Genomic DNA, 12,749 nt, shown 5'->3' with positions numbered 1-12,749 from the left:
AACATTTCAAAACTCACTGTAGCATACTTTATATCACACATACAATGACAACTTTATATTGTACATACTCACAAATTATATTACCTGAAAACTCTTGATAAGTCGCCGTAGAAAAGTAATCTACGTACATGTAATGGTTATTTTGTGGTTCTACAACACAAAGCAGTTCCAAGAAATTTTCATTTTCATCTCTTTCTGTTGCACCACACACGCACACACACACACACAATGTTCTGTATCATATAAACATGTATTTCTGGAAAAAAGGCAATAGTTTATTATTCAGTTGTGAGAATGGTAATTCATTTATGAGTAAGATACATTGATTAAAAAAGATGTGACAAATGATGATTATAATGTTTATATTCTTATTGATAAATGAGTACTTCTGACTTGTGGTCATGATTTCCTACACCTAGTAAAGAACTCTTTGTTTACCGTAACCACATACTTAGTCTGCCTACTACCTGTATACTGTAAATCAACTTTTATTCGCGTGTGAGAAATTTTCGCAAGGTAAGCGAGAGCCTTTGCGAATATTTCTCGCCGCGAACCAATCCTTTGTCTATAGTTTTTATAACAATACAGGTCTGGATAAGGCTTGGTTGCGAACATAAGTCGTCGCGAACCAGTTTATCGGCAGTTAATCGCGAAATAAAGTCGAATAAGGCGAATAAAAATTGGTTTACAGAATACCCTCAATTGAGCCCGCCCTAGGAACCACTGACCTTCATGAAGTCAATGCATCAAATTTGCTCAATATAACCTTAGTAATTACAGATCAGAAACTGAAATGTTTAATTGGTAACTGGGTGACTTAAGTTATCTTATAGCACATAGAAAACTTTATTTTTCTGAAATGATTGCTTTAAATTTTGTTGTATAATTTCTCTGTTTTTATCCATAAAATGCCTATAATCATGCAGCTCAATACACACTCAATTTGTTCTAAATTGAATTTATAGTTAATCGTTAGGCATTATTTATAACTAAAGTTACATGTAACATAATTGCACACCACCCCCTCCCGTTCTTTATATTCTTGAAATACACCTTAATACAAAATCTAAACTAACAAAAAAGACATTCTTCTCCATAGCTCGTCTTTTATTTCTCCAATTTCCTTTTCTGCTATAAAAATGACGACGTGTTCGTACGATATCTATTGAAACTATTTATGCTAATCACTCAATATTTTTTAAAAGCAATGTATAGAAATGGAAAAACCCATCATCGATATCTGGCCCATAAAGATTTTACATAAGTGCAAAAAAAAAACCGACGGAATCCTAACATCCAGACATGTCTTAAACTTATTAGAACCCGACACACTATTAATGAAGCATTTGGTCAATTGCTTATATGTCATAGTTAGGAGTGTTTCGGATGTATTAATAGCACATGTCATTTTTGAATTGTAATAAAGTCCGCCTCGTCAGGAGTTCACCTTATGCATAAACCAATTAATCTCTTTGAACTTCATTTGGTTTTAATTTAGATCTAATGATTAGATCACCTATATTTTTGTGTTTACTGTATTGCAAGGATAGGAGGTGTTGTGAATAATTTTTTGCATACTTCGTCATGTCGTATGTTATCCCAGTATTTCATCAGTCGTTTCCTTAACCCTTTAATACATGGGTTAAATTTGGTCACCAAAACGTTCGGTACAGCCCTTTTAGTGTTTCTCTAGATCTTCTTTTGTTTATTGAGGATATCCATTATATTTGCAGAAAGAGTTTCTTGCATAATAGGTTCAATTTCTGATTGTTTGTAACCTCTTTTTTCGAGATGATTTTTGAAAATCTTTGAAAATATTTAGTAATACAACCTGATTGCTAGTATTTCTCAGATGTCTGGTACATTCTCCTTTAATTAGGCCCTTGAAAACTGATGAGCTATGAGCACTTTGTCTGTGCAGGTATTGGAAGCTGTTAGTAGGTTTGATATATGAGCGATTGTCTAATCGCTGGCTATCTGAGAATCTCGTTCCTTTGTATATGGTCGTGTCTAAGAAATTGACACTGATGTGAGATAATTAGTAAGTAATTTTTTGTATAAAATCAGACGTGTCTTTGATGTAAGAATTCTGTTTCTGAACGATGGGCACAAGGAAATGATCACAGAAGTGACCTATATTTTCTGTTGGTGTGCCACATTGAGAGATAATTGGTCGACCAGGTGGAATTTTTCGGAGGCTGCATTGGCCTTTTAAAAGTGCATCAAGCACTTGTTTGTTCATTTTATGTATTTTAGGGAGCAAAAATACAAACTCTCACATTTCAAATTGAAATTTTATTTTATTTGTGCTTAAAAACCGATATGTTTCCTTGTCTAAAGTTTGGTTTTTATACATCTCAAAAACTTTAGATTGAATGCTCTGATGTAGAGCTTCTAAATCAGGTTTTTCTCTTTGGACATAATAGGCAGAATAGTTGTCTCATACCTTCTGAGATATATTGATCTATGTCCATTACAACAATTGTGTTGCTTTTGTCCACCTTTTTAATTACAATCCCAAGATTATTTGTTAATGAGACAAATGCTTCCCTCTCATGTTTAGTGAGATTGTCTTCAAAACGTTTCATTGGCATTGACGTAAATTTGAGTTTAGTCTTATCGATATACTTTTCAAATGCATCACATGTGTGCTCTGGTATGTAACCTAAGCGCTGTCTAAAAGTATGCAGTAAATTGTCATCGGATTTGCTGAACATATATTTGCATCTTAATTTTCGTGCAAATTCGTCAAAATCTCTTAGTACAATGTTTTTGGCTTTGTACGACTTAGGACTTGGTATAAATTTTAGTCCTCTACTTAAAAGATGTTGTTCAGCACATGTCAAACAATGTTTTGATAAGTTAAAAACTTGCATTTCAGTTTTCTTTAAATTCTTTAGCTGCAAGTTACGAGCAGAGACAGATCGTACTCGTAAAAGAGCTTTCTTAGGCTGCAAGTTACGAGCAGAGATAGGTCGTACTCGTAAAAGAGCCTTTTTGGATTTCTGTTCTCTTTTAAAACATCTACCCATTTTGATTATCACATGGATAAAACATAAATGAATGAAAAGGGTTTACATCAATGCCAATTTGTATGTAGCGCAAGTGCAAGCTTAGACACGCCTACAATCGTTTAAAAGAAAGATGATTGGTTGAACAAATACACAGTTTTAATCATGTTAGAAAACAGTGTAAAAAGCCAGTATCATAAAATAATAACGTAAAAATATGTTAAATCAAAAGTCCATCGACACAAATGTATATTCTGATATACAGATTCGGAAATCGTAATGTTCCTTTGATGAGGTGATTAAAAAGACACCGGTCACTATTTCAATAAGGTTTATAATTTTTCCGCCTCATTCCACGAATATTCCTTGTCCTCTTGGGCACCTATAAGTGGTAGGCTCAGGTCTGGGTGTGTCTCGAGAAGAGGATGACTGTCCATTATGGAGGTTGTCCCGAAAAGCTTCCAAGGCCTTGGTGTGATCAACCTGCGCTTTTTTGATTTGCCTATCTAGTTCTCTTTTAGTATCCGCGCTAACTTTTGTTTAGATCCAAGTTTTTGAAATGTTGTACTCCTCACATTGTTTATTTGTTTGTTTTTCTTCTCAAAACAACTTTCAAAATAATCCGTTAGGTTTTTCAGTGTTGTCTGTCGTTCAGTTTTCTGAGTATCCTTCCAGAATTTAACAATTTCGTCGTTGTCCTCTGGATTAGGTAAGTTAACATGACACTGATATTTTAGTGAAAGCCAGCTTGGAAAGATATTAGTTCTCAAAGCAAATTTCAGACTTTCCTTCTTTTTGGCTAGTTCTTGCCGATCTTGCATTAACTTGTGGATAGTTCCAATAGACGACTCTAATAGTGGAATCTCGTTATTATATTGGCTTTATATCTCTGTCAAGACCCACCTCTTTTTGTGGGTTTTTGGTTTATCGGAAATCACACCTAGTGACTCACAATGGAAAGGTCTTTGATGACAGAGATTTCCTGTGTAATTTTATGGGAAGCACGAATTAATCATTTGTCTCAGAAGTTGGAATTTGAGTATTAATTTTGACCAAATGAACTTTGTGAGCAATAGCAAGTCCCAATAAATTCAGAAATGCCGATCGCGTTCAAGGAAGGTGATACACGGGCGGATGCCGGTTGGGACATTGTCCCGAAACACAAGTGCAACAAAAAACGACGGCATCCTAACATCTATACATGTCTTAAACTTATTAAAACCCTAAGACATAATATTTTGACATAACAGTTGAGATATTAGAAAATATTTCAATGTTTATAATAATGAGAATGAAATGAATGGGAATAATGTATATAAGACGAATTGTTCTGTCAGGCGAAAAAAGGCGAACATGCTTAAAGAAAGTTGGATCTTTATTCATCGCCATCTATTTGTTTAAATCTATTTTTCAAATAGAAGTCAGCAATAATTATTGTATTCTTATCACTGCTTATGTGCATAATAAATGGATTTTTGAAATATACACAACCAAAAAATAACGTTTGTTTTGATAAACGAACTAAAGGCTTTACCGGAGTACTAAGAAAGAGTTCTGTGTGTCCTGATTTTTATAACAAACGTCAAAATTTCTCCGTCATACGACTGACACACTTTTTATTAAAAAAGCATTGGATTCATACACTCTACTCAAGATGTGTACATTTACTGAGAAAGATATCTTCAACATCACCAACTTACCTCAAGTCAACACTTTACATAAATTCTGAGTATTTGGCTTTATTTTGTGCACTTTTGATAGATCACTTTGAGTTGAAAACCAAGATGAGCGTTAGAAATTTTGAGACGGCAGGACCTGTTATTACCAGATACTTAGCATTATATTTTTACATAAATAATACTATATCTTTACCTTTACCATTAAGATATAACTATGAAAAAAATATATTTTTTTCAAATTATTGTATAGCTTAACTGTAATCAATATATACATGCAATTTCTGTTATATTGAACATACTGTGCAAAAAATATGTATGTAAAGGATGAAACTGCATGCGCGACGCGTAGGCAATGTCTGCAAAGTTTTGAGAAAAAAAATTGAAAATGATATAAAGATATGTTGTATTCTGCGAACTTAAAAATATGGTGGACATTAAACAACATGTGCTATAAGATGTGTTAACGATCCGAGATGAAAACAATATTTAAAACGAACAGAGTAAAGAGACATGATGACACACAAACCCATGATTTACCAAAATCGATTTTTCCAAATATTTAATATAAAAAGATAAACTTTTGAAAACTTAGGGTTTTTAAAGTTAAATAAATCGGGTAATACAGAAAAAAATAGAATTATCATTTATTGGCCTAACACAAAAATAGGGTATTTTTTCCGCTTCCGCTTGAAAGTCACTCAAGCGCATGGGAACGTTAATACTGCATCGTGGCATATACATTTAGCATAAACAATCGGCATTACAATGAAATCCAATGATTTCTTGGGGGTATTTTTATTCAGATGCTCTATCAATGAATGCATATTTCTAACTACAGACGACAAGTCCCAATTCTTTTCAGTGTGTACATTTATATCTCAATATAGCCATTTTTTAGAAAGCAATCGCAAAAACATGGCACTGGAATCAATGTTCAAAACAACTTGGTTCGTTTACATGTGGAATTTCGGGTGAGTTTCAACGAATTGTGTACGAATAGGTGATGATTTAATTTGCATGACACACGCGGCATGGTCAAATGTCTTATATTTATTCTTATTTCGGTGTCTTTCATAAAAAGTAAAATGTCTTTTTAAGTCATTATGTCATCATCATTATGAACGTGAGTTTCGGGTGAAAATACTCACATTTGTGTCCTGTGTATTTTAACCAAACCCTAATACCGTTAAGTATGTCAAACTCGTCTATCCAGTCAAAGAGGTATTTGGGAGGTCGATTCTGTGAACATGCAATCCAGCAGGGAAAAAGAACTTATTTTGAAAAGCAGACTTTTACATGAGATTTACTATGCAGGGATTTTCTGGATACAAGTACTCTGACCTTTCTATATACTTTTGCTAATAGATGGACAGGATCGACATTTATATGGAGTAACAAACGATATTACAAATCATGAAAGGCTAGAAAATCTTCAAAAAAAAAAAAAAGAAATACTTAATTTTCTGAATATTTTATTTCTGAATTGCAGGAAAAGCAGAAAAAGAAAATGTAAAAAAAAAAAACGGGGCGAAACACAAGCGACAGAGATGAATTAACAAGATAATCTTCCTAAGATCATGAATCACGTATTTGCTTCCTAGATGAGGAGGTATAAACACTGGATGTATAACCGACAAATATATAAACTAATCACATTAGAGAAATACGACATACAGAGACATTTCAAAGACCTCTCCATGTTTGCAAATAAATCACGCATAGATATAATTACATGTACATGTAGGAGACATTCATTTATCACAATTTTTAAGGACAAAACGTTTCACATCAGAGATTCTCTACATCAGCCCAAAGAACTTGGAGAACAGAGAAAACAAAATTGGATTCCATTCTACAGCTGAAGAAATTATCAACGGGGTGAGGTCGAGATTGCAATCATTATGAGCATACACGTCACAGGACAATGGAAACCGTTTTGCGGCCCATGTGGTACCATGCAGTAAACTCATATTAACAGGTGGAAAATTGATTACTTTTCCATTGTATAATTGATTTTGACACGTCTTGTCAATAACTGCCCGGATCTGAGCAGACAAGTTGAATAACGCGCTTAGCAATAACCGACATGAAGACGTTAAAAATAATTCATTTAATGCTTATGCTTACATTCCCTTATTGATAAAATCAATTATTTTATTAAATAAAATCGGTATAAATTGTAGATCACGAAAGAAGTGAATATTTTTAAAACCGTGTTTACATAGATTAGTGACATAAATTAACTTTGAAAATATATTCCATGAAAAATAACTCTTGAAATGCTTCCAACAATAAAATCAACTGTTTTTTTGAAAAGCAGAGACTATATTTGATATGGTCCAAACAATCAACAATAAAATCAAATGTATTGATGAATAATTGTAAAACATGGTGTTTTAACAATTATATTTTTGGGGAACAACTTCATTCGTTAAATTACTAGTAAATTCATACGCAGTATGAAAGTGTAAAGTTTTCAAATCAAATAGCTTTTAATTTCAAGTTTGTTCAGTCATGCGGTTGAATTGAAACAGCTTTAATCGAGTAGTATGTTGAAGCTGACATGAATTTATAAATACGCATTATTTCCCTTTTATCTCCGACTACCGATCCACGACATATTAGTTTAAGATTCCTATTGTAACGTTCATCGCTTCACACCCCTATATAAATCCGATACCACTGTTCATGATTTTCATTTAGGTATTTCACTCATCTGAACACGTCGCATTGGACAAATGGTTACTACTGCCCTAGTAACTAATTAAAGAAATATCCAATGAAAGACAAAACAAAACGTACTGACGTCCATATTTTAAAAATGCTCGATCATTGTCCAATGTCGTACTGTTATATCATCTGTTATATCATCGCATTTGCGCAAACCACATACTGTAGCAGATCGTGTAGTGAACGAACGCACTTCAGAATACAGGTTGATTTTGTAGAAACTGATAAAATCTATATTACATGTGCGTTGTTACTTTTACGAATATACCATCATGTATCTACTGGGTCGGATGTATATGTGATGGGACCAGCGTCCACAATAGGATGAGGTCACCATTTTTACTGGCAGTTGTAGTTTGATAGTACATTTCAACAAATATTCATCGGCAGTGCCTTTTGGCCGGCAGACAAAGTTAGCAACCCTTTTGTATTATATATAGAGATGGTATGATTATTTAAAGAAATTTTTGATTTATTAACAAGTAATTTTCTGCAAAAAACGTACAAATTAGTTTAAAATAAGCCATAATAGGAAAATTTAAGGAAAAAGGACTAAGGTCACGAATGTCTCGATACTTGGGGTGGGAGGGGATACAAAGGGGGTCGGTCCTCTCCTTAGCACATGTTGTCGTTACGCACTCAAAATGAACGACACACGTGGACGATATACACGCTTAGTAACGCAGCACAACATGTATCCGTGTAAGGTAATACGGAATGGATACCTTGCACATTCTTTCAAACAATATACCCTCTTTTCTTTTTATTGATTGCAAGTTTCTTGATTTCTTTTTTAAAACATTTACTACAATGTGTAGTTCATACATTTAGAAGTATATGTAGTCTGAATGCCACGATCGGAAAACAACCGACCGTAACTTTCTACACCAGTATATACACCTTAGTAGCAGTTGAGGAGCGGTCGAAACTAATAAGACATCCAAATGCTTTTTAAATTCATGTACGCTTTAAAGTCAGTTTAAGTCGAGACGTTCTGAACACTCTTACAAACCTCAGAATATGAGGTATGTTAAATTCACGTCGGGATCAAGTGTCGCCATTTTTACTTGTAAACAAACCCCACTGTTTGATTTTACAGGGCTGTGTGGGGATTTAAAAGATATTCAGAGGTAAAAAAAAAAACACTAAAATTTAAAGTAAAATGTTTCAGGAATGTTTGGTAAAAAAAATTAAAAAAAATTTTCCTAAATGAGTTCAGTAAGTCCAAACTCGTGCGCAACAATTTGTGCGCAATAAATATACAGTATTTGGCCATGGTTTGGATAAAACTGTAACCCTACGATCCGTCAACCCAAAATTTCCACGAAGCTACAGTTGTGCAGCTAGTTTACTTTTTTTTTTAGAAATAATTCTTTAATTTAAAGAAGGGAGAGGCTATATACGCAGTCAGTATATAATAGCAAGTTATGATGGCATTCAATGTTTTTCAGTCGCATTAAATTATTTTAATGCAACTCTTTCTTTGTATGCGTGTTAATACTCTTTTCATGGGCGTCGGAATTGGGGGGGGGGGGCTTAGGAAAGATATTTGTTCCTAAATTTGCCTTAAAAGATTGAGAAGTTGGAGTTATAGCCCCCCCCCACGGATTACGAATTACATGAATTGGGGGGAACAAATTTCTGGTAGGTAAGATTTTTTTTTGGGAAGTATAGATATCCCCCCCCCCCCACGGATTAGGATTTACATGATTTTGGGAATTATCTTTTTTCCCTCAATATTTCTAAGGATTAGTCTAGCCCCTCCCCCCCCCCACCCCCCCCCACCCCACACTTTCAAGTTGCTTCCGACGCCAGTGCTTTTAGAGCCCTACTCTGTATTCTGAAGAAGAAGATACATTAAATTAACATTTAATAATTACGTTAAAGATATAAAACTGGACAAGGAGTTTACGAACGGCTTTCCCCAAATTTATTTCAAAATTAAATTTGTTGACAGTTTATAATGATGAAATTATGGTGTACAGATTCAAAATATTCTATATGTTTTAAAAATACAGTACCTTTTAAATTATTTTACATCAAACTGATCATGTTGAATGCTTCGTTCTATCAATATATCATTATTGCCGATCATTCCTTTAAAAGGAATACTTGTTTTTTCCATTATATAATGTTTGATGAGGAAGTTAATATTTTTTCATGCCCTATTCCCTGATTGTCTATTTATTTAACTATTTTTGTATTTTATCCATGACATAAAACACTTAACTTATTAATTTATGATATTTTAAAATTAATGCCTAAGTGTTGGTTTCAGGAATCTCTACTTTGGGTTTTTCATGTACAGTTTTTAACGCGATTTCTGAGAATCACAGCTACCGTTTTTTTTATGTCATTCCTCTAGTGTTTAGACTTCCTCAAGCACCAAAAATGTTTCCATATATGTATATCAAAACGAGTTTTTGCGGAACTTTCTTGTTTATGCATAATTATTTTAGATGATTTTGAAAGCCATTATTTCCGGGTTGTCTTTTTTTTTATAAAAACAACAAATGAAACCGTTACTGTTGGTGTTAGTCCTTTCATTAATTAGTTAAGCAACACAAGGGGAAGTGTATATGCATGTTCAAAAACATCAATATGTGAAATCTAAAATTGGTATAATTTTTAAACGTTTGTTGTAATATTAACGTGTTTAAGTCAGAAAAAAACGAACTAAAGCTTACTTACATGATACATACAGCAATATATTAAATTATCGAAGAACAAAAAATATAAATTATGTATGAAGAAACTCATATGACTTGTTTTTTAATATGATTATAAATTGATAAGGACTATTTTTTCCGTACATTTGTACGTTGCAAAAAAGTAGAAAATACACTCGTGGTCTTTTTGCGGTTGTACGGTAAAAGAATCAGACACATGTGCTTCAAACATATTGAAGATGTAAGGATCAATACGGTAAGGAACATGAATCCCAGTCAGTTAAGATGGACAAAGTAGTCAGAAATACATCTTTTTGTAACAAGAAACAGTATATAAAACCTTTACTATTTGTCCTTTTATTTAATAGGTAACGCAATACAAGACGAAATGTATGTGCATGTTCAACAACATCAATATATGAAATGAAAAACTGGAATAATTTTCAAAAAGTTTGCTGTAATATTTACATGTTTAATTCAGCAGGAAAACAAAATCAAAACAACAAATCCAAGCGTAATGTCATGTAATGTCAAACAAAGTATTTAAAATTCAAAAAAAAATAAAATAGATTATGCACAAAGAATCCCCCATAAAGAGAAATCAATTGTGTTCTTTATATAAAAGATTATCAAATTAATTCGGATCTTTTCTAATGAATTTAAAAGAGTTAAAAGATTTTCAGTCTTCCTTTGATAAAGATAATTAAACAATCATCATAATTATATTTAAGTGAAACAAATGTAAACAACGTAACATCCTTGTGTAAATTTGTCGCATCTTCTTCACATTAGAACTATTGTTGTCGGTCACCAGCCTCCTATAATCACGTGCTGCTTGGTGGTGGTTGGGGAGCACAGGGTGGGCTAACCGGTTTTGGTCTTTCATGTGTGACCATAAGCTTGTTTTCTTTATAATTATTATTATAATAATATTTTCGTGTTAACTTCTTCGCTTCTTCGAATGAAGGAGCTCTTCCTAATCCTCCGTCTAGACAAAGACCTAAATATTTAGATATCAATAACTATAAATCTGTTCATGATCATCGATGTACACATTTACTTTTTTATTCAAAGATTCAAATCCTTGTAGCAAAAGCAATAGCAAAAAAGAACTTACAATCATCTCTGTCGGATTGATTTTTCCAGACATTTGTAAATAATCTTATCGGGATTCTTTTACCGTATGTGTGCGACTGTTCCCTGTTAAACATAAACCACATAGAATTACAATCACTTAATAAATACGCATAACTTGTGGTTTATATACACGGGTTTGTTTGGGGTTTTTTGTTTTTTTTGTTTTTTTTTTGCGCATCACCTGATTGAAATGTGAAAATATGTTCAAAAGAATAGAAAGTAATTTTGCCATTTCGTTATCTCTTCAGAAATTTCAGTAAATTTTCAGCTATCGAATGACATGCATGTATGTGTAGTTCCAGCCAATGGAAGCCATAGCTTAGGTATATGTATGTACGTGATTGAATATATGCACCTGACAAAAATGTTAATGAATACTTATGATGATTTTATTAACAGTAAAGACGCTAATTTAATGTTTAATCCTCATAGGAAATATTTTTATTGCATAATTTTTAAATAATTGTTCATTTCAAATGAAAAGAAATGGCCAATAGATATACATGATAAATTGTTTACAATATGGGCTGTAAGGTTCCTTATTTTATTATCTATACCAACCTTAAATCCATCTTCCTAAAACGGAAAAAAACATGATCATGTTTTTGAAAGTAAAAATACCCTAACAGCATTGGTGTAGCAGCAAAATGGCACTTGCACTGTCCCATCGGGCACTGAGAGCTTTTACAATTTCCTTATCTTCCTTATCCAAAAATATTCCAAATTCAATTGAATTGATAAAATAAAATTTTGATAGTATGTCTACAACTATGTCTTCAGCTATGTAACCCCCCTTTTTTTCAAACCGTGCCTCTGCAACCAATACTCTTTTTTTTTACAGCCTTGGTATATTTTCTTAGTTTACAATTAGTCACACGTATTCAAAAACAAACAAAAAACCAAAAAAATAATAATGAACATACCAAATATACTTTTTGGGTTCTTTTCACTACTATAACAAAGGCTAAGGAACAGTGTACAATGTTGACGGTACCTCTACTTGGTACTAAGTGTCTGTCATAGCATCCTACACACGCGCATTTATAGCATGCAATTCGTCAGTACAAATGGTAGAATTCCCCCGTCTTCTATCACAGCCTTTCACTTCCTTGTTATCTCTGATATATCTTGTTATAACTAGGCCCCTCAACGTAATAAATCCAATACAAATGCAAAAACCTCATTGCTCTCATTGTACCAAAAAATTAACCAGTCACGTGACAAGATTTATAAAACCCTGTACGGAAAATCGATGTAACAGTTTAGTTATTAATTAAGTTTTTTTTTTCATTTAACTTTCCTTACATAGAAAATTACCTTGAAAAATTGAAGTTTTTGATGAAGATATTTGTTCTTATTTTGGGTAAATTTCATTTTCGCGAATATTAAACATGCTTTTTGTATATTGTAACATTGTACATTTGTACATTGTTCTACTATTATGGAACCAATTACTATTGTGAAACCAATTAAGCATGCATATTTAAACAAAATTCATATAGAATTGGTTTTAATGTATTTAA

At 32.8% G+C, this 12,749-nt stretch overlaps 1 protein-coding gene and 1 long non-coding RNA gene across 6 annotated transcripts in view; both read right to left on the bottom strand.

Moving 5' to 3' along the window:
- LOC105340102 (uncharacterized) overlaps positions 1–12,749 on the bottom strand; it is a 285,888-nt gene that overhangs the window by 143,985 nt on the left and 129,154 nt on the right. The gene's annotated exons all lie outside the window — the stretch shown is intronic.
- LOC136271209 (uncharacterized) lies at positions 10,690–12,274 on the bottom strand. The gene is made up of 4 exons (XR_010709087.1): positions 12,150–12,274; positions 11,788–11,802; positions 11,207–11,289; positions 10,690–11,089 (listed from the first exon to the last, which is right to left on the bottom strand). It is a non-coding gene; the product is annotated as an uncharacterized lncRNA (long non-coding RNA).

The sequence above is a fragment of the Magallana gigas genome, chromosome 9 (genome assembly GCF_963853765.1).
Source record: "Magallana gigas chromosome 9, xbMagGiga1.1, whole genome shotgun sequence".
In the NCBI taxonomy this organism is placed as follows: Eukaryota; Metazoa; Mollusca; class Bivalvia; order Ostreida; family Ostreidae; genus Magallana; species Magallana gigas.
Note: the sequence above shows the minus strand (reverse complement) of the source record. Positions and strands in the feature narration are given on the sequence as shown.